Source organism: Hemitrygon akajei, chromosome 29, assembly GCF_048418815.1.
Source record: "Hemitrygon akajei chromosome 29, sHemAka1.3, whole genome shotgun sequence".
Classification (NCBI taxonomy): Eukaryota; Metazoa; Chordata; class Chondrichthyes; order Myliobatiformes; family Dasyatidae; genus Hemitrygon; species Hemitrygon akajei.
The window spans coordinates 34,831,092-34,849,806 of record NC_133152.1 but is presented as its reverse complement, the minus strand read 5'-3'; the positions used below and the strand labels follow the sequence as shown (position 1 = coordinate 34,849,806).

At 40.8% G+C, this 18,715-nt stretch overlaps 1 protein-coding gene across 1 annotated transcript in view; it reads left to right on the top strand.

The window, feature by feature from the left end:
• The first annotated feature begins 1,280 nt into the window (after window positions 1–1,280).
• LOC140718425 (uncharacterized) overlaps window positions 1,281–18,715 on the top strand; it is a 353,391-nt gene continuing 335,956 nt past the window's right edge. Inside the window, exon 1 of the mRNA XM_073032152.1 lies at window positions 1,281–1,379. The gene's annotated coding sequence lies outside the window, so the exon portion shown is untranslated. The remainder of the gene's footprint in view (window positions 1,380–18,715) is intronic.

Genomic DNA, 18,715 nt, shown 5'->3' with positions numbered 1-18,715 from the left:
TGTGGTGGACAGTGGGTCTTTAGAGGTGTACGCGGTGTCCAGGGAGGGGTAGCACCTCTGGTGAAAAGGTGTGTCGTGTCCATTCTGGAGCAGTTCACTCAGTTTCGGACCCCACCGGACACCTAGCTCACACTTGTGGCTTCAAGTAGCTGTTTGCATGCAACAGCAGCCACACCCTGGTACACCGCTTCGACAGGCAGGCTAAATCAGCCAAGGGTAGGTAGCAGGCCTCATACCCCGGTGAGATGGAGGCAAGCCTGTCACTGCATGTGAAGTCATCTCTGGCAGACTGGGCGGATGAGATCCATCAGCCGGGAAGGTGGTTCTTCATCACTCTGTGGAGAGCAAAGGGCACGGCAAGGCGCAGAAGGAATCATGGTCACCCACTGCAAACAAGAAAGACCCCAGTTTGTGATGACTACTCCTAAAACTGAACCCAGACCTCTGAGGCTGAGAGAGTGGAACTGCCCCAGCTCCACTTTAAAATCTCTCCTGCACTGGTCTCCTGCCATTGCTGGATATGACAGACAACATGCATTTAAGGTACATCTACAGCCTTGAATTTCCATTCCTGAGCATTGTGGATTTTTGCTTTTCAGACGGCTTTGATCTTAAATCCAGGTATTCAGCAAAAGCTTGTGGAAGAAATGAAAGCAATGAATTTAATTTCTCTAGTGCAACATTTGTTTCCCCCCCCCTTTGACATATAGCAGATACTAGCTAATATTTATGAACTATTCATCTGCTCTGAGGGAGGGGTTAGAAGGTATGAAGTTTTGTAGAGGAACAGGACAAGAAGGGAGACTGATATGGTTCATAACAGTGGCAAGTGGAGATGACTTTAGTCAAAGGCAGAATCAAAAACTCACGACACCTGAGAAGGAACAAAAAAATATGAGGCAAGTTCCTGTTGCTGGCTGGTGGTGGAGTGGCATCAGCACTGGACTTTGAGGCAAATGGTCCCAAGTTCGAATCTGGCCGGCCCCTAGCGTGCTTTCCATCCGTGCTGGGTTGAATGTTGAGCTAACAACTCAGCCTTGTGAAAACAGTAAAATGCTTTGGAGACGGCAAAAATGTCCGCCCATGTTCAAAAAGGAGCAACAAGGTCCTGATGAGAAAAAGCAGTCTGGACTGAAGTTGGTTGTGAATTTTGAAGTCAAATGTAAAGCCTCAGGTCAGGCTCCTGTTGTCAATTCTGAGCCATAAAACTGAAAACAAGTGATTGGATTTGAAATGTTTTCTTCTAAGGGAATGTCTGTGTTGTTCTATTACAGCTATTTGCAGCACTGGAGTCTGCTTTAATGGTGGAAAGTGCATTGAAGGAACATCACAGTTATGTCAGTGCCCAGAAGGCTTTCAAGGACCTCGTTGTCAATATGGTGAGTAGCTCTTTGACGCGCATCTTGGATTTGTTCTTTTATCCTGCTAGGTTTGAGAATTTAAGGGGAAAGAAAGATAGCTGAAGACTACTTGAGAATTTTACATCAAGAGGAAAATTGTGAACTGAAGATAATCTAGAGAGCTGTATGATATTCCCTGCAGCTGGCTGTTAATCAGTTTGGTAATCTTCACATTGTGAGCACTTCTCATGGGAATATAAGCATAGGATTATTAGGATGGGAACAAGTTTTTATGCCTCCACTGTTCTGTTATTCTATTAGATCATTACTGTTCCATATCTTGAGTTCATCTAGCCTCCTTGATCCCAAAACTCTTTGTACTCTAGCTTAACAAAATCTTATCAGACAGTTCTCTGAAGCAGTTAGCACAGTGTGCAGTTTACCATTACCCTCTGAGAGAAGACACAGTTCTTGACATCACCCTGAATGGCATGGTTTGATTATGTAGATAGACCATCCTGCTCCACGTTTTGGTTTCACTCATTTATACATGGATTATTCTCTGATACTCCTTATGAATTTATTTTGTTCTTACTGAGTAAGCGAGTGCACGTCTACTGTTGGTGTCCTTATGGACAGTGTCGATCCAAGTTGTTTGAATATGGCTGCTGAAATTTCCTTTGCATTTGTTCTTTCCAAAATGATAATGCAAGTTAAGTTTGAAGTTCTTGCAGTCTTTGGTGGAGCAATAATATACACTACATAACAATATACATAATAAACAGGCTCAACTATAAAGCATACACAAATTAAGCAGGTTGGTGACATATGGGACTTTGCTGCTGGAGCCATTAATTATGGGCTCACAGTTACTTTCCAATCCGTGGGGTAATTTATTATTGATTTGACTTCTCATTTTAACTGAAGCTTCAGCAGGGACAAATAGACTGCAGAATAATGAATCTCTAATGTTTTCCCGCTACTCATATGTTGCTTATCCTGTAATTTGCGCTCTGATGAATTGGTTGAAGGCTACTATTTTTTCTAAGCCTTGAGCATTGAGCTCCTTAACTAATTTCACAATGGTTTTAAGTGCTTACTGCTATTGGAGAGCAATGGGCTTTCTTTCCTAATCCTAATAGATGTGAGCACCATGAAGGATGTGATCTTATTTATGGGTTCTGAACGTCACTGCAAGGCAACGTTTCTTATTGCCCTTGAGGTTATGAACTGCCTTGAATGTATAATGAAAGAGACTCTAGATATGGAACTGCAAAAATTTTACTCAGCAATGGGTTGATGCCTGTCTTGGTGGGGAGCTCTCAATGCAACAGCTCTGGTTATCCTTCCAGACCGTAGAAGGAGCAGATTTGGGAGGCATTGTTAAAGAAGGGCTTTTTCTGCGACAGTCAATGTCTAAGGAGATGGAAAAAGTAGCAATCCATCTAGTTGCTTTGTCCTGAATAGGCCAAGAAATGATCCTAGCCAAGAGCTTCTCATTAAAGATGAAGGTGGGAAAACCAATCCCTAATAAGTAATATGAACACGCATTGTAGTCTCAAAAGTATTGACAGGTTTTCTCCATTCTGTACTTTAAACACTGCTGTTGATCCAGGCAATTTTCATGGCAAACAGAATAATCAAGCTACAAATTATCAGGGAAAAGCTCAGGAGACTGTGTCTAGTTTTTCCAAATGACAGTTTAACTATGGGCTTATAAAGCATTTATATTCCATGTCATTCAGAAGGAGAATAGTGCCTCACAAGCCTACTGCAATAAATATCTTAAACTGCCCTAGAATTCCCTCTCTTAAGCAACACACACAAAATGCTGGAGGAACTCAGCAGGTCAGGCAACATTCATGGAAAGAATAAACAGTCAATGTTTTGGGTGGAGACCCATCCCAGGCCGGAAGAAGGGTCTAGGCCTGAAACATCTACTGCTCATTCATTTCTACAGATGCTGCCAGACCTGATGAATTCCTCCTAGTGTTTTGTGTGCGTTACTCTGGATTTCTAGCATCTGTAGAATTTCTTATGTTTATGATTCCCTCTCTTAATCTTGCCGCCTCTTTTTTTCCCCCCTTTGAGATGATCCTTAAATTCTGTTTACTGTTTCCCCGCTTCATATTCTAGTTGTTAGGACCACAGTGAGATATCCTCAAATCATGGACGTTTGCGATAAAGAAGGAGCTTATTCAAATGCGCGGCCAATGTAGAAGCAGAAAAGAAGGACAACCCAAGTGAGAAGCTGTAGAGGTTTGAGTAAAACACACAAAATGCTGGAGGAATGCAGCAGGTTAGGCAGCATTTATGGGGAGGAATGAACAGTCAATGTTTTGGGCTGAGACTGGAGTCTGCTGCCGCTTACCGGATGTTTAGTAGCTTATTGCCTGAGAAGGTGTCAGACAGATCAAGAAAGGGAAGGTAGATGTCAGAGATGGAACATATGAAAGATGTCAGAGATAGAACATATGAAAATGAGAGTACAGAAGAAATTAACGATATATGTAATGGCATTTTTGAGTTCTGCCTGAGTACAGGAAGTAGCAAACTGTCATCGATATACTGGAAGAAGATATGAGGCAGGAAGTCCAAACAGGAATGTAGCAAAAATTTGTTCTGTGAATCCTACGAAAAACAGGCAGAGCTTGGACTCGTATGAGTTCCCATTAGCAGCGCAATCAATCTGGAGAAAGTGATTGGAGTTGAAGTAGAAGTTGTTTTAGATGTTTAAAAATTTCAGGCTGAGATGTTACTCAGGATTTCCAGCATCTGTCAAATCCCTTGTGTTTAAATTTTTGAGCATCTGGGGAAGCCAGTGGATGATTGTAGGTTGTGTGTTGACTTTGCCAAACCAGGTCTGTGAATGGTCCATAAACCCATGAACAACACCTTGTTAGTCCACTTTTTGGGGCATAATCTATTTATTTGTGTCATTTATAGATTTTTATATCTTTGCATTGTGCTGGTGCACAAAATGATACAATTCATATTGTATGTCAGGGATAATAAATCTGATTCTGATTTTGAATCACGGGGCCAAGGCTTAAGTTAATTGGCAAAATAAACAGAGGGGAGGTGATAATGTGTTTTGTGCAATGGTATTGATCTGAAATGCACTTCCAAGAGAGTAAAGTGGAACTGGAGTCAACTGGGACTTTCAAAAGAAAAATGTAATATACAAAACAGGAAAAAATGGAAGTATTTTGAGGGAAAGCAGGTAAAAGTGCTGGCACACAGTCAGTGGGTCAAACAGTCTCCATCTGTGCCATATGATTCTGTGAACAGATGTCTCATGAGAAACAGGCTGAAGGGCTGTCAAACCCTTGGCTCTGAGTTTGAGTCGCCGATTCTTTCAGCACAATAGAGGGTGCTGGGCCGCTTTGGACGGAGATAATGAAAGACAGTGGGAAGCATGAGCTCGCGGCACAGTTGTTGAGACCTGCCTCTACGTAAGTTAATTATATAGCTGCAGGGAGCAAAGGGCTTCAAGCTGAGCTGTAAGAAAAGGAACTCCAAAGCACGAGTCTGAGCTCTCTTGATTTACTGTCCTGTTCACAACAGAAATCAGAAAGCACAGGAGTTTAAATTTCTCACGCATTCCAGGTGCAGTGAAAATGTAAAACTAAAGGTAGTGAATTGGATCTAGGAATGAGAAATGCTTCTGAATTCAGTGGGCCAGATAGCGATCTGCTCTATTTCTCAATTCGATTCATTTGTTGAATAAATTACATTGATATTGAATGATATGTGTGCCATTGCTGGAATGTTTGATGTCTCTGGCCTATACTTGCTGGAATTTGGAAGATGAAGCACGAGCTCATTGAAGCCTATTGAATATTGAAAGGTCTAGATAGAATGGGCGTGGAGAGGATGTTTCCAGTAGTGAGGGAGTCTAGGACCAGAGGGCACAGCTTCAGAATAGAAGGATGTCCCTTTAGAACAGAGATGAGGAGGAATTTCTTTCACCAGAGGGTGGAGAATCAGTGGCATTCATTGCCACAGATGAATTCTGGGCTGAGAAGGGCAAGTCATTGGGTATATTTAAAGTAGAGGTTGATAGATTATTGATTAATCAGGGCATCAAAGTTTACGGGGAGAAGACAAGAGAATGGGGTTGAGAGGGAGAATAAATGAGCTATAATTTAATGGTGGAATAGATTTGATGGGCGGAACAGCCTTATTGATTGATTGAATAGAACAGGCCCTCCCAGCTCTTCGAGCCACACCGCCCAGCAACCACTGATTTAACCCTACGCTAATCATGGGTCAAATAACAATGACCAATTAACATACCAACCAGTATGTCTTGGGTCTGTGGCAGGAAACTAGAGTACCCAGAGGAAACCCATGCAATCAGAAAGAATGTATAAACTCCTCACAGGACAGCAGTGGGAATTGAGCCCTGGTTGCTGGCTAGCGGTGTGCTAACCACTTCGGTAGTGTACTGCTTAAACGCCTATTCTGCTCCTATGTATAATGGTTTTATTGCTGCTATGCCATCACTCCACTGAAAGTTGTGAGTGGCAACTGAGCCTGTGTTTTGAACGAGATTAGAGGTGCTATGACTTACATGTGGTTTGGTTGCTGCTGGTGTTTCAAATATCAGAAGCGGGTTAGCTTCATAAACCCATAGACTGAGGAACAGCTTCTACCACAGAGCTGTGGCATCGATCACACCACTCTCACAGAACAATGATTGAAACTGTGAGCACACAAGGACCCAAATACTTGCACCAACGGCACTTTGTGCATTACTGTGATATTCTGGTGCTGCTGCAACTTATTTTCTGCTACTTATCTATTTAATACTGTTTTTCTATTACCGTCTTGTTTTTATCTACCGCTTTGTTTGATTGCCTGAGAGGAAGCCAAACAGAGTTTCATTGTATCTATGTATAATGACAATAAAGATCATTCATTCATTCATTCATTCACCATGACATTTATTTCTCATGGAAAAGCTGTTTTGTTTTTCTCCATCAAGTTAATCAGGCAGTGGTGATTTGGAAGGAAAAAGAGATGGTGGATCATGTTAGATGATTCCTTGAGCAACCTGTCAAAGTATTTTTGCAGAGTTATCGATTGGAGCTTGCAAACAAATGCCAGGAACTTGATTGGTAGTGAAAAGGGCTGTTCCTGGAAGATACATTGTTAGCAGCATCTTAATTCCACTTCATGCCTCCCTCGAGATGGCAGAGGTGCAGATGAGACTATCACTCGTCTAGGTACGGGGGTTTCCAACCTGGGATCCACGGACTCTTTGCTTAATGGTATTGGCCAATGGCATAAAAATTCGAGTATTTGTGATGACCAAGGATGCCCGGAAAGACTTGCAATGCATCTTCATTGAAGTTTGTCCTGAGCAGCTGCCTAACACAGGGTTCAATGCAGTACAGTTGTTCCCGGGAACATACACTGAAGCAAACATTTTCTGCTGCTAGAGGAGCATTAAGACAGGTGAAGGACACGTTTTGCTATTTCAAAAACCTGCTGATCTTCCAGTGCAAATGGTGGTCTGTAACCAAATACTACGGACTGGAACATTCCAGTCTGGGTGCTGAGTGGCGCACTGAAGCTTGTTAACAGCTGCCACACTGGCTCTCTCGGGTAAAGTTCATAGTCTAAGGGCCTCTTGCCACCAGACGTTGAGGGAATGGGCTTTGTGCAATAACCAACTGTACATAAGAACAAAATATAACCAAAGCACTCAGAGCAGGAGTAAGGTATCCAGTTTGTAGCAGTTATTCTATCAACCTAAAGCCGCGGCTGACGACCTAACATGGGTTGTTATCCCTGTATGATACGCCCTCTGATCATTCCAATAATAATGTTCCACAAAGAAATGTATTCGATCTTTTAGTAGCAACTTGCAAACCATACAATCTTGAAGTGATGCAATTGAGTGTAATTAAGTGGACTTAATCGAATTTAAGCATAACTAAGCGGTCACCAAAAAATATATGACATCTGTCGGTCCATGTAACTTATTCCCTTTGTCCTCACTCATGTGACTAGTTACCATACTAAACATACAACACAGAATACAATGCAGATAGAGAACAGATAAATGGTTCCTACACACTCATTTGAGCTTGATATACCGGTCATCAAGGTCATGGTCTTCTACCTTAGCACAGTACTTATCTCCTTAACACTAGAAATCTACCAATCTTCATTTTACAAGAACACAATAACTGAGCCTCCACACCTGTTTGGGATAGATATCTCTGTGTTAGGGATTGCCCTTCTTATCAATCCTGAAAAGTTTACTGTTAATCTCCAGAAGATGTTTCCTTATCATGGACAGCTCAGTGAAAGGAACATCCTTCTTGAATTTAGCCTGGCAAGCGCTTTTAATAAATTTCAATGAAATTTCCCTTAATTTTTTGTAAACTCTTAAAGTTACAGTTCCAATCTACCAGATCTCTTCTCTTATAGCAAGCACATCATCTTTGGAATCAGACTAATGAATCTTTCTCCCATCTCTGCTATAACAAGTGCATACTTGTACTTAAGTAGGGGGACTAAATCTGACATTGTCCTACAGTGTCCCCGTGGCACTACACAATTGCAATAAGGCTTCTTCACTTCTGTGGGGGTGGGAATGCAAGCTATAAGGCATTTCAAAGAGGCTGCAATGTGGTTTAGACAAGTTAGATAAGTGGGCAACTGCATGGCAGATGCAGTTTAATGTGAGCTTATTCACCTTTGGATCTAAAAACAAAAAGATCCATTGTCATCTAACCAATACAGATCGGTAAAAGGGCAATGTAACCAGAACTGAGTGTCCTTAAACAACAGCTGCTCAAAGTAGGGGTTCAGGTTTAGTATGTAGTTTGGAAGGGAAATGATAGGTTAGTTTTCACTGCGAGAGATTTTTGTACAAGGCTGTGATTTTGAAATTGAGGAAGAATGGGAATGAATGAAGGCTAACTAGACTTATCTCTCCTGTGGCAGGACAAATCCATGGTGACAAATTGGGTTAATTACACCAATATACACTGGAGTTTAGAAGTGATATGCTTAGCAGTACAAGTGTGATCACATGAGTTAAATATGATGTTCTCCTAAAGGGTTACTTAATGGGGAATGCTTGTGTGTGACTTTGTTTAACACGGGGAGTCTGATGCACGGGCAGCCACCACATACTCCTTCAGTCAGTGTCTAGTGGCCTAGAACGCAAGATGACCGGGCAACCTCCACTGCTGCAGCCTTCCTCCATCTTCACTACCGTTGTGCTGTGTCTTTATCTTCTGCCACCTCCACCGTTGAGGTTTTGCTTGGATCACTCTTCGTCTGGAATCTCCTCCTTGACCTTACCGCCATGGGTGACCCTACCAGGAGCTGAGCTCCAGATGGTATCGGTCTCCGGATCTCAGGAACGCGCAAGCCTCTCCACCACGGCCAGGTGACGATCCTCAGGGAAATTCCTTTCAGTGAATAAAGACAATTCACTGCTCTGTAGTTTACAATTGTTTATTTTATAAATATGTATTTCAGGAAAGAAAACATATATTTTACTTGTTATTATCTTTCAAAGAGAGATGTTGAAATAATGACTAATTAATGTTATGGTGCCTGAAAAGAATTTATTTACACAAGTCCCTGAGTACAATTATGAAAATACTGAAATGCATTCTTAATGTGCTGAAGTTCACAGGAGCAGTGTGAACTGGAGATATTGGGATATATCCACCACAGGGGAGTGAGCACGGAGTTGAGATTGGAAACAAAATTTTTTTAAAAAAATGTCATTCTTTTTACTTTGATGAGGCAAAAGTTTTCTCAGTATTTTCTTTGGGATGGTGTCAAATGCAGAGGATGAAAATACATTTTGAATTCTCTTTATCCATTGATTTGTGGCTGTAAATCACTATCAGTGTTTTTCTAGACTCTCCATCTCCATATCATATTCCCATCTTCTTAGTCCCAGCAAAACTTCCATCAAGACAAAAGGGTTTAATTCATCTTTAGCAATGAGGTAATGTGCTCATATTGAATCAGCAATATGATTTATAACCAATCTGATTATTTCTTTCTGTTAACTCGAAGAAGATACGTTTTTTAAGGGGCAAATTGCACTAGTTACGTCAGCAAGATATCCTTGCTGTTTCAGCCAGATAGATTGGGGTGAAAATGCAAGTTCAAAGTTTCTTCCATTTAGATACTCTGGTAAAGGTTCAACAGGTTAGGACTTTATTCCTTGGAGCACAGGAGATTTGAGAGATATTCAAAAATATGAGGGGTTTAGACAGGGTGAATATATGCAGCTTGGGTGAGAATAGAGTTAGAGGTCTTAGGTTTAAGGTGAAAGTTGAGAAATTTCAGGGTGAAGAACTTCACTCAGAGAGTGGTGTGAGTGTGGAATGAGCTGCCAGTGGAAGTGCTCGATGCAGGTTCAGGTTCAATTGTAATATCTGAGGTTAAAGTTTGACACAGTGTTTTAGAGCAATGTTTGATGCAATGTCTAAAGTTTGAATAGGTTCATGGATGAGGAAGTATGGAGGCCTTCGGTGCAAGAAGATGGAATTAGAGTGACTAAAGGAAACGGTTTCAGGAACTTGTATCAGAAGAACTTCTCCGCAAGGTTTGGCAGTTACCTTAGTTAGTTTGTAAGGGTAATGCTGTAGTGTAGCGTTTAATGCAATGTTTTAGAGCCCCAGCAATTGCTGATTGTGGTTCACTTTTGCCACTGTCTGTAAGGACGTTCTCCCCATGACTGTGTAGTTCCACATGGTTCCAGCCTATAATGAGTTACTGACCAATGAAATGTATGATGAATTAGTGACTAATTTGGTGTATAATGAGTTAGTGACCATTAGTCGGGTATAGGTTGTTAATAGTGACTCACCTGATGCCCTTCAGATTTCAGATTCTCAGGAAAATGCAAGGCAGCCAACCAGTTTTTGATTGTAATTTCAGATTCTTTGATGGTCTATTTATCCTTCATGGCATGATTGAACACCCTGGATGTCTCTAATAGTCTGCTCTGAAATGCAGTTTTCCACAGTCCGCATCTGTCTTTCCCACTTGGGGAAAAAATACAGATCTTTATCAGGGAAAAATCTTGCTTTATTTCCCCACAGATCTCTTCGTCATACCAGTGTTCATTCTTCACAAGGAATAGAGCAGCCTGCCAATGCTCAAAGTTCAAAGTAAATTTATTACCAAAGTATGCATATGTTCCATTTACTTCCTTGAGATTCATTTTCTTGCAAGCACTTATAAGAGAAACACTTACAGCTTTCTGGTTATACTCCGAATACTCCACAGATATGTAACATATTCACAAATGCTAAAACACACACAGACACTGATACTGCACATGGACATAGGCATGCTGACTGTGATATGTGTGCGCGCGCATGCACACACACTCACTCTCACACTCAATAAATAAATAAATTTCTCCCAGAGCATACTTGCATAGAGATATTAACACACAAGTTGTTGGAGGAACTCACCAGATCAAGCACATCTTTTGAAGTGAATAAATAATCGGTGCTTTTTTTCCAAGACCCTTTATCAGGACTGGAAAGGAAGGGGGCAGAAACTAGAACAAGAAGGTGGTGAGAGAGGAAGGAGTACAAGCTGGCAGGTGATTAAAGATTCAAAGGTTCATTTTATTGTCAAAGTATCCATGTACAACACAACTCTGATATTTGTCTTCTCCAGAAAGCCATGAAATACAGAAAAGAGAAAAGACATCAACCCCCTCCCTGCATTAAAAGGAAAAAGAAGCAACACTCGCAAGCCCCAAAGCCCCCACACCATCCCTTGCCCAAAAGCTAACAGATTGCCCACATGGAAAATGGCGGCTGGAACAAGAAGCCCCAAACCTTCTAACCCCCTCCCTCTCAAAACAAAACAGCAACAGTAGTATCAAACCCCCAACTGCCTCCCTCCCAAAAAGATCCGTGACAATAACATCAAGCCATCAATGCCCTCTGTTACAAAAAAAGCGAATGTTGCGCAAGGTTGCCAGCATCTGCAGAATCTCTTGTGTTAGTAAATGAAAGGTCTGTTATACATAAAATTGCACACAGTGAGCAAAAGAAAGAATAATGTACAGTAAAACAATCAATAGAAAATCAAAAGAACTTTATTAGCTGATGAATGCATCAGAACAATTTAAGACTGTGGAAGTATTGATAGATCTGAGTAAGTATACAATTACTTAAGCACAAGTGCATTCAGTTTTGTGTTTACCGAGCATGAACAACAAATAAGCTTTTCATTTAAGGAACATTTGTCGCTCCTAAGCACAAAGCGAATATATTATCTCCATGATAGCATTTGCATCTCTGTGGCAGAATTTGGTGAGTAGAAGCGCCATTTTAGGCAGCTTTGGGAGACGATGATCACCCTCCAGTCAATTCTTTAGCATGCTTTGGGATTCCATCATCCAGCAGTCGCTGAAACATTTTAAAATTGCAAATCTGTTGCAGGACAAGATATTAAGTTGAAGTCATCTGATTTACATATTTTGGCCTTTAGCTCTCTTATAGCTAGGAGGATGCTTTTGTTTAAATGGAAAGATGTTCTTCCTCCTGCTCATGCTCAGTAGTTATGTGACGTTAAGTCACGTTTAGATTTAGAGAAGATTCGTTGTTCAATTTCTGATTCTCATCAAGACTTTCAAACATTGTGGGGACCTTTTCCGAGTTATTTTCAAAACCTTCAATTCGTTATTTAAACTCAAATGTTGACTATTATTAATTTTTATTATATAAGAAGGTATTTACCTTCTTTTCTCCTTAATGAACAGCTTCGGTCTTGGTAGGGGTTAGATTTTTTTTCTTTTGTAATAAATTAGTATAGTTTAACATAACTATTGATTAACTTATATGAATACGGGATAATGTAATTGTTATTATGAACAGATATAATGTAACTGGTGTTTTTTAAAAAATCTTTTCTGACCTCTTATATACTCTTTATTGTACTCTGTATTCCTCTATGTAGAAACTAATATAAATATTGGAAAAGAAGTAAAGTTGCAAATCTTCCAGAAAAAAGAAATTCTGAAAATTAAGAATGCAAGGGATTGTGAGATGGGTTAATAGATTAGTTGGTTGCATGGGTGTAATTAGGCAGTGTGGGTTCATTGGGACGGAAGAGCTCGTAACCTTGCTGTATATTTCAATAAATAAAAGTAAATTAAAAATAAAAATTGTTCACTTCATTACTTATCAATAAGCTGATTTGTAGATTTGATATTGTGCTTTGATATAAAATCAACTCGCTAGGAAGTGGTTATACATAGTTTAAAACCCTACTGGAATTGATGACATGTAATCCATGGCACTATTCACAGAGAGAAACCCAGGTAATAATTTGTATCAATGACATCTTAGCTACTCTGGTGCGTGGCTCAAAGGTCACATTGTTTAAAAGTTGACTTAGATGTGCCTTGCAAAAGAGGGTGCTGCAGACAAGTGTTGCATGTCCGTTTAATTTCTGGATCCTTGGGGTTCTTCTGGGAGGCAAAAATGGCGAGCAGTCTTAATTCCAAGATTTCATTTATTTTAGTGTACAAACAAACATGCAAATACTAAGCAAACTAAATAAAGAGCTGAGAGTGATGCTAAGAGGGGAATTAATGCTAAGGTGTGTAAGACAAAGGAATAAAAGATGGCACTTTTGAAAAATCTATCACTTTTATAGATCAGGAAATTTTCTTAGCTAGTGGTAAATTAGTCAATAGACTGCATAATTAAAACAGTTACATCAAGTGGGTAGTGTGCTAGTACCTATGCGATAAAGGTGTTAAACCGTTAGTTTAGCTGCTATACCGCTTTCTGCCAGTGAGTGTGAAAAATACATGAGTTTGTTAAAAAGTTCAAATCTTATAAAAAGTATTATTTAAAAAAAACAGTATTTTCCAACAGAAGAAATGGTAAGAACATTTCATATCTTGGGAGAAAATGAATGATCTCTTAGGACACCCTTATCTATTTATTATTGAAAGCTGGAGTGGTGCAGAATGGTTTGGAGGTGACAGGAAATAGGACAGTCTAAATCACAACATACTAGACTGCAGTGCTTGAAATGTTGGTGGCAGTGGGGTCCTTTACTTCTCTGGGTAAACCTTTGACCCTTACATGAGCTTTTGGCCATTTCTTTTCACTGAAATGCTGGACAAGAAGATTATAGGAACATTAAACCTGTCTGAAATATCACATTATTTCAAGGATGATGACAGCAAAGTCCACAAGAATGTAAGGCAGTCAACATTGTAGTCCTGATGATGACAGTAATATGTTAATAATTGTGGAGGGGACATACTTTCATGAGCCTATTTGTCTCTTAGTTGGGGGGAGGGCTGATTGAAAGAAATGACAGATGTTACATTTCTTGTAACCTACAGAGATACAGCTGTTGTAGAGGATCAAAATGTTGAGTCGACTGAAGCAAGAATGTATGGAACGCAAAATGCTTTCACTGTTTCATTCCCATAGCATTGGAACGCTTATTTTCATACTTGAGTGTGAGAACTTGACTCCCTAACTTAACCCTTTAAGTAAACTCAAAACTTTTAGGCATGCAATGGCTTACAAATTCATGAGCGACAAGATTAAAGTTGCAAAGAATGAGGTTTGAATGGAAGTAAGAAGTATTTATGCAGAGATCAGCCAGTGTTCCTTTGGGGTAGGTTGTTGAGTTAGCCTGATAGAATCAAGGCACACTACTGTGAGATGTGCTCAGAATCCATATTGCATTGTGGACACGTCATTATGAGAGATTCTTGCAAATCAAATAACACAAAATATAATATTAGGTGTAAGAAGAGCAGATTCAATAAATCTGTCACTGCATTTGTTAAACTGTCAGCAGGAGTATTGCATGAAGCTGGGTTGAGTTGCCAGAAAGGATGGTTGAAGTAATAGGAAATGTTGTAATGGGAGATGCTGGGATGAAAGGAACCAGAGGATCATCTTCATTCCGATACATGGTGTGAACAGGGAGGGAGATTCATGGCCTAGTGGAGTGAAATTAACTAATAACCATGTTCAAGGTAGTCATGTTTAAAGTAAATGACCCCTTCAGTAAAAATAATTGGACTTTGCTTAACCTTCGGAAGGGTGTCAGCCTTAATGGTTCAATTTAATATAGTGAAACCCCGATTTTACGCGCCCCGATTTAACGTGAATTCGGATATAACGCGATGAGTCATTGAACTCCATGTCCATCCATGTCCACGTGAAGTCGTTACCACTTGAGTACACTCACAGCGGCAATACTTGGATGACAAGTGTCATCTTTGAGGATTGGTTTCACAAAACTTTTGTCCCTGCTGTTACGTAACCCCGTAACCAGGTAACTTACCAGCAAAGATAGATGGATCAGCTGAGTCGGATGCTACTATTTTCAAACGTTTTATTCAAAAAGGGCACAAACGTATGGTTAATACAAAACATTCAGATCATATACATCGTCAAAACTCAATCTAAAACACCGGTGTAATAATAATCAATCAGAAATAAGCTCTATAGTTGTCTAGGGGTAATACTGAGTCCAATTGAAATATAAAGAGTCACTCAGAAGTTTGCAGGCTTTTCCCTTTTGGGAACCGCTGAGGTTTTCACGTTGTAGAGAGAAAGAGATGATTTAGAAAAGATGAACACTTGCCCGTTGTCTTTGCAGAGCAAATCCTTGGAATCAGGGGAGCAGACTTCCCCGTTGTTAGTTAAAAGCAGTCTTTCGTTGGTTCTAGCCACAGATTCAAAATTCGGAATCTAACGCACGTGGCTTCCTTCAAAATGGCTTCCCGCTCCCACGGGAATCAGTATCGTGCTTCCTTCGTCTCCTGGGTGCGTCTGAGGGTTCCCCCCCCTCAGACCCTCCTTTATACTTCTTCACGGGATTGCAGGTGTCAATCAAGTTGCAGGTAATGCGATCTCTCTCTCAACCAGCCCACTTTGCCCGAGGGCTTTTCACGTGGTCTCCATGAGACAATAGTCAATGTCACCTTTATTCTGCTTCTTGGGAGAACGTGGTCTCTCTCTCTCTCTCCCATTTTCCTGTGTCTATTCAGCACGTCTCTTCCTCTTTTGGGTCAGCTGACCCCCCCTTGACTAGGGTTCTTGAGATTCTCACAAAGGAGGGGGCCGACGGCATAACACTGCCGTCGGCACTCATTTGCTCAGGCAAAAGCTAGAACCCAAAGCTCGCGGCCAGTGACATGCTAAGTTCAAGTAAGGAACACTCGATCGCTTTTTAAGGAAATAAATTGTAAATGATGATTGCTAGTATTCTTGAATGTTTTTATTTGTTGTTTTGTGTATTAAAAAGCTTTACTAAAAATTAATTTGTGTTTTAATTTCTACGGTAACAACAACAATTTATTCGCGGAATTCTTTAATTCAAAGGTAATTTGCTTGCCAGAAAGTAAACGTGCAAAAAAAATGGGTCAAATAGGGCGAAAATAAGGGTGTTTTAGGGTGTTAGGTCAACATTGGGTCAGTTTGAAAGCTTTTTATCGCGATGACATTTTATGGACCCAAATGATCGCATTATAACAGGGTTTCACTATATCAGAGAATGTATCCAGTATCCAACCTGAAATTCTTACTCTTCACAGAGACATTCATGAAACAAGAAACCCCAAAGAATAATTGACAGTAACATCAGAACCACAAAGCCCCCCTCCCCCGACGCACAAGCAGCACCAGAGGCATCGACCCTCCACCTCTCCACACTTGCACTGAAACCCCACCCCCCACTGTCACTGCACCATGCAAGCAATAGCAAAAGCACCCAAAGGGACCTTGATCGAGAGTCCATAACCCAGCACTTGGGTATCTCAGCCAGGCTCTTTCCCTCCATCGAGGGAGAGTGAGGCCGCTCCTGCAACAACGAGAGCGGGAGACCAGCAACTAGCTGTTCCAGTGTTAGAACTTTTCCACAGCACTTATTGATCCCAAGCCTCCCGACCCGAGGGCTTGTCGCATTTAGCAGGCGTATCTAAGAATTATAGCTTAATTCTGCTGCCTGCAAATTGTTGGGAGAAAATAATTTAAAAAAAAATTTTCTTTCTCTTTTTAAAGAATAGGTACAAATAAGAAGTAGAAACTGGAGCAGCCAAGTTGTTCCCTGCTGCATTCTCCATTATGTTTTACTTTCAGGGTAACATTCCTGCACTAACCCGGTTTCCCTTTATTCCTCTCATATGCAAAAACGTACTGATCTCTGTCTTGAATGACTGATTGACTGAGCTTTCACAACCATTTTGGGTAGAAAATTCTAGAAGTTCAATATCCTCTGTGTCAAAAATATTCTCCTCAATGGTGTCCAGAATGGCCTACTGCTTGTGCTGAAAGAGGAGGGGGAGGGTAAGATATGTATGGAGATAAAAGACCACTCCCCGCTGAACATTGACGGCTCAAATTTCTTAGTGTTCACCTGGCGGAGAATCTCACCTGGTCCGTCAACACCAGCTCCATAGTAAAGAAAGCCCAGCAGCGTCTCCACTTTCTGCGAAGGCTGAGGAAAGTCCATCTCCCACCCCCCATCTTCATCACATTCTACAGTGGTTGTATTGAGAGCATCCTGAGCAGCTGCGTCACTGCCTGGTTCGGAAATTGCACCATCTCAGATAGCACGACCCTGCAGCGGATAGTGAGGTCAGCTGAGAAGATCATCGGGGTCTCTCTTCCCGCCATTACAGACATTTACACTACCTGCTGCATCCCCAAAGCATTATGAAGGACCCCACTCACCCCTCATACAAACTCTTCTCCTTCCTGTCGTCTGGGAAAAGGCACCGAAGCATTTGGGCTCTCATGACCAGACTATGTAACAGTTTCTTCCTCCAATCTATCAGACTCCTCATTACCCAGAGCCTGGACTGACACCAACTTACTGCCCCCTACTGTGCCTATAGTCTTGTTTATTATTTATTGTACTGCCTGCACTGTTTTGTGCACTTTATGCAGTTCTGGGTAGGTCTGTAGTCTAGTGTAGTTTTTTTTTTCTGTGTTGTTTTTACATAGTTCAGTGTAGTTTTTGTACTGTTTCATGTAGCACCATGGTCCTGAAAAACGTCTCAATTTTTCTGTGTACTGTACTAGCCGTTATGGTCGAAATGACAATAAAAAGTGACGACTTGATTTGAAGTTGGCAGAAATAGTGATAGATGGTGTATTGAATGCAGAGGCTGCTGAGGTGGAAAGTAAGGATCAGGAGAACTCTATCTTTCCTTGAAGATGAAAGGTGTTGAGTGCATGAACATGGAAAATAAATGAGATGTGGTCAAGTTAATTCTGGATTCTGCTAATTGGGATGGAGGGGTCTTCATGATTCAGGAAGACAGAAAACTCCGGGGCAGCAATATGGAACATTTTAATCGCTGGAGCTAATAAGGAAATAAAGGGAATTTCTTTTGTTGGACAAAGTAGTTGAGACATAAACACATGCAAAATGTTGGAGGAACTCAGCAGGTTGGGCAGCATCTATGAAAAAGAATACAGAGTCAATGTTTTGGGCCGAGACTGGGAGTGAGCTGCCTCTTATAGGATGTTTGTTTAGATAAAAAGATAGATACTTTATTGATCCCAAAGGAAATTAGTGTCACAGTAGCGTAACAAGTGTACAGATATACAAATATTAGAAAAGTAGTAAGAAAGAATAAAAAATAAGTTATCTCAAACAGTCTAACAAGAGAGGGTCATCACTTTCTTTGGCTATAGGTTGACTCATTATAGAGCCTAATGGCTGAGGGTAAGAATGACCTCATATAGTGCTCTTTGGGGCAGTGAAGTTGTCTTAGTCTTTTTCTAAAAGTGCTCCTCTGTTCAGCCAAGGTGGCATGCAGAGGGTGAGAAGCATTGTCCGGAATTGCCAGGATTTTACTTAGGGTCCTTTGTTCTACCACAGCCTCCACTGAGTCCAGTTTGACTCCTGTAACAGAGCCAGCCTTTCTAATCAGTATATTGAGCCTGTCGCCTGAGATGGTGACAGATCCAGAAAGTGAAGGCAGATGTCAGACATGTAACATATGAAAGTGAGTACAGGGAAAAATTAATGATGTACAGTATGTAATGGCATTTTTGAGTTCTGCCCGAGTACAGGAAGCAGCAAACTGTCATTGATATACTGGAAGATGATATGAGGCAGGAAATCCGAACAGGAATGTAGCAAAAAATTATTCTGTGTCTCCTACAAAAAACAACCAAAGCTTGGGCTCATATGAGTTCCCATAGCAGTGCAATCAATCTGGAGAGCGCAAATGGAGTTGAAAGAAGTCGTTTTGTTTTTTTAATGCTTAGATGTTTAAACATTTTGAAACCTGAAGTCTTTGGCATCTTGTTCATATTGTTTTTAATTCTCTCTTGCTGCTTTTCGAAACTACACGTAAATGTAGTAAT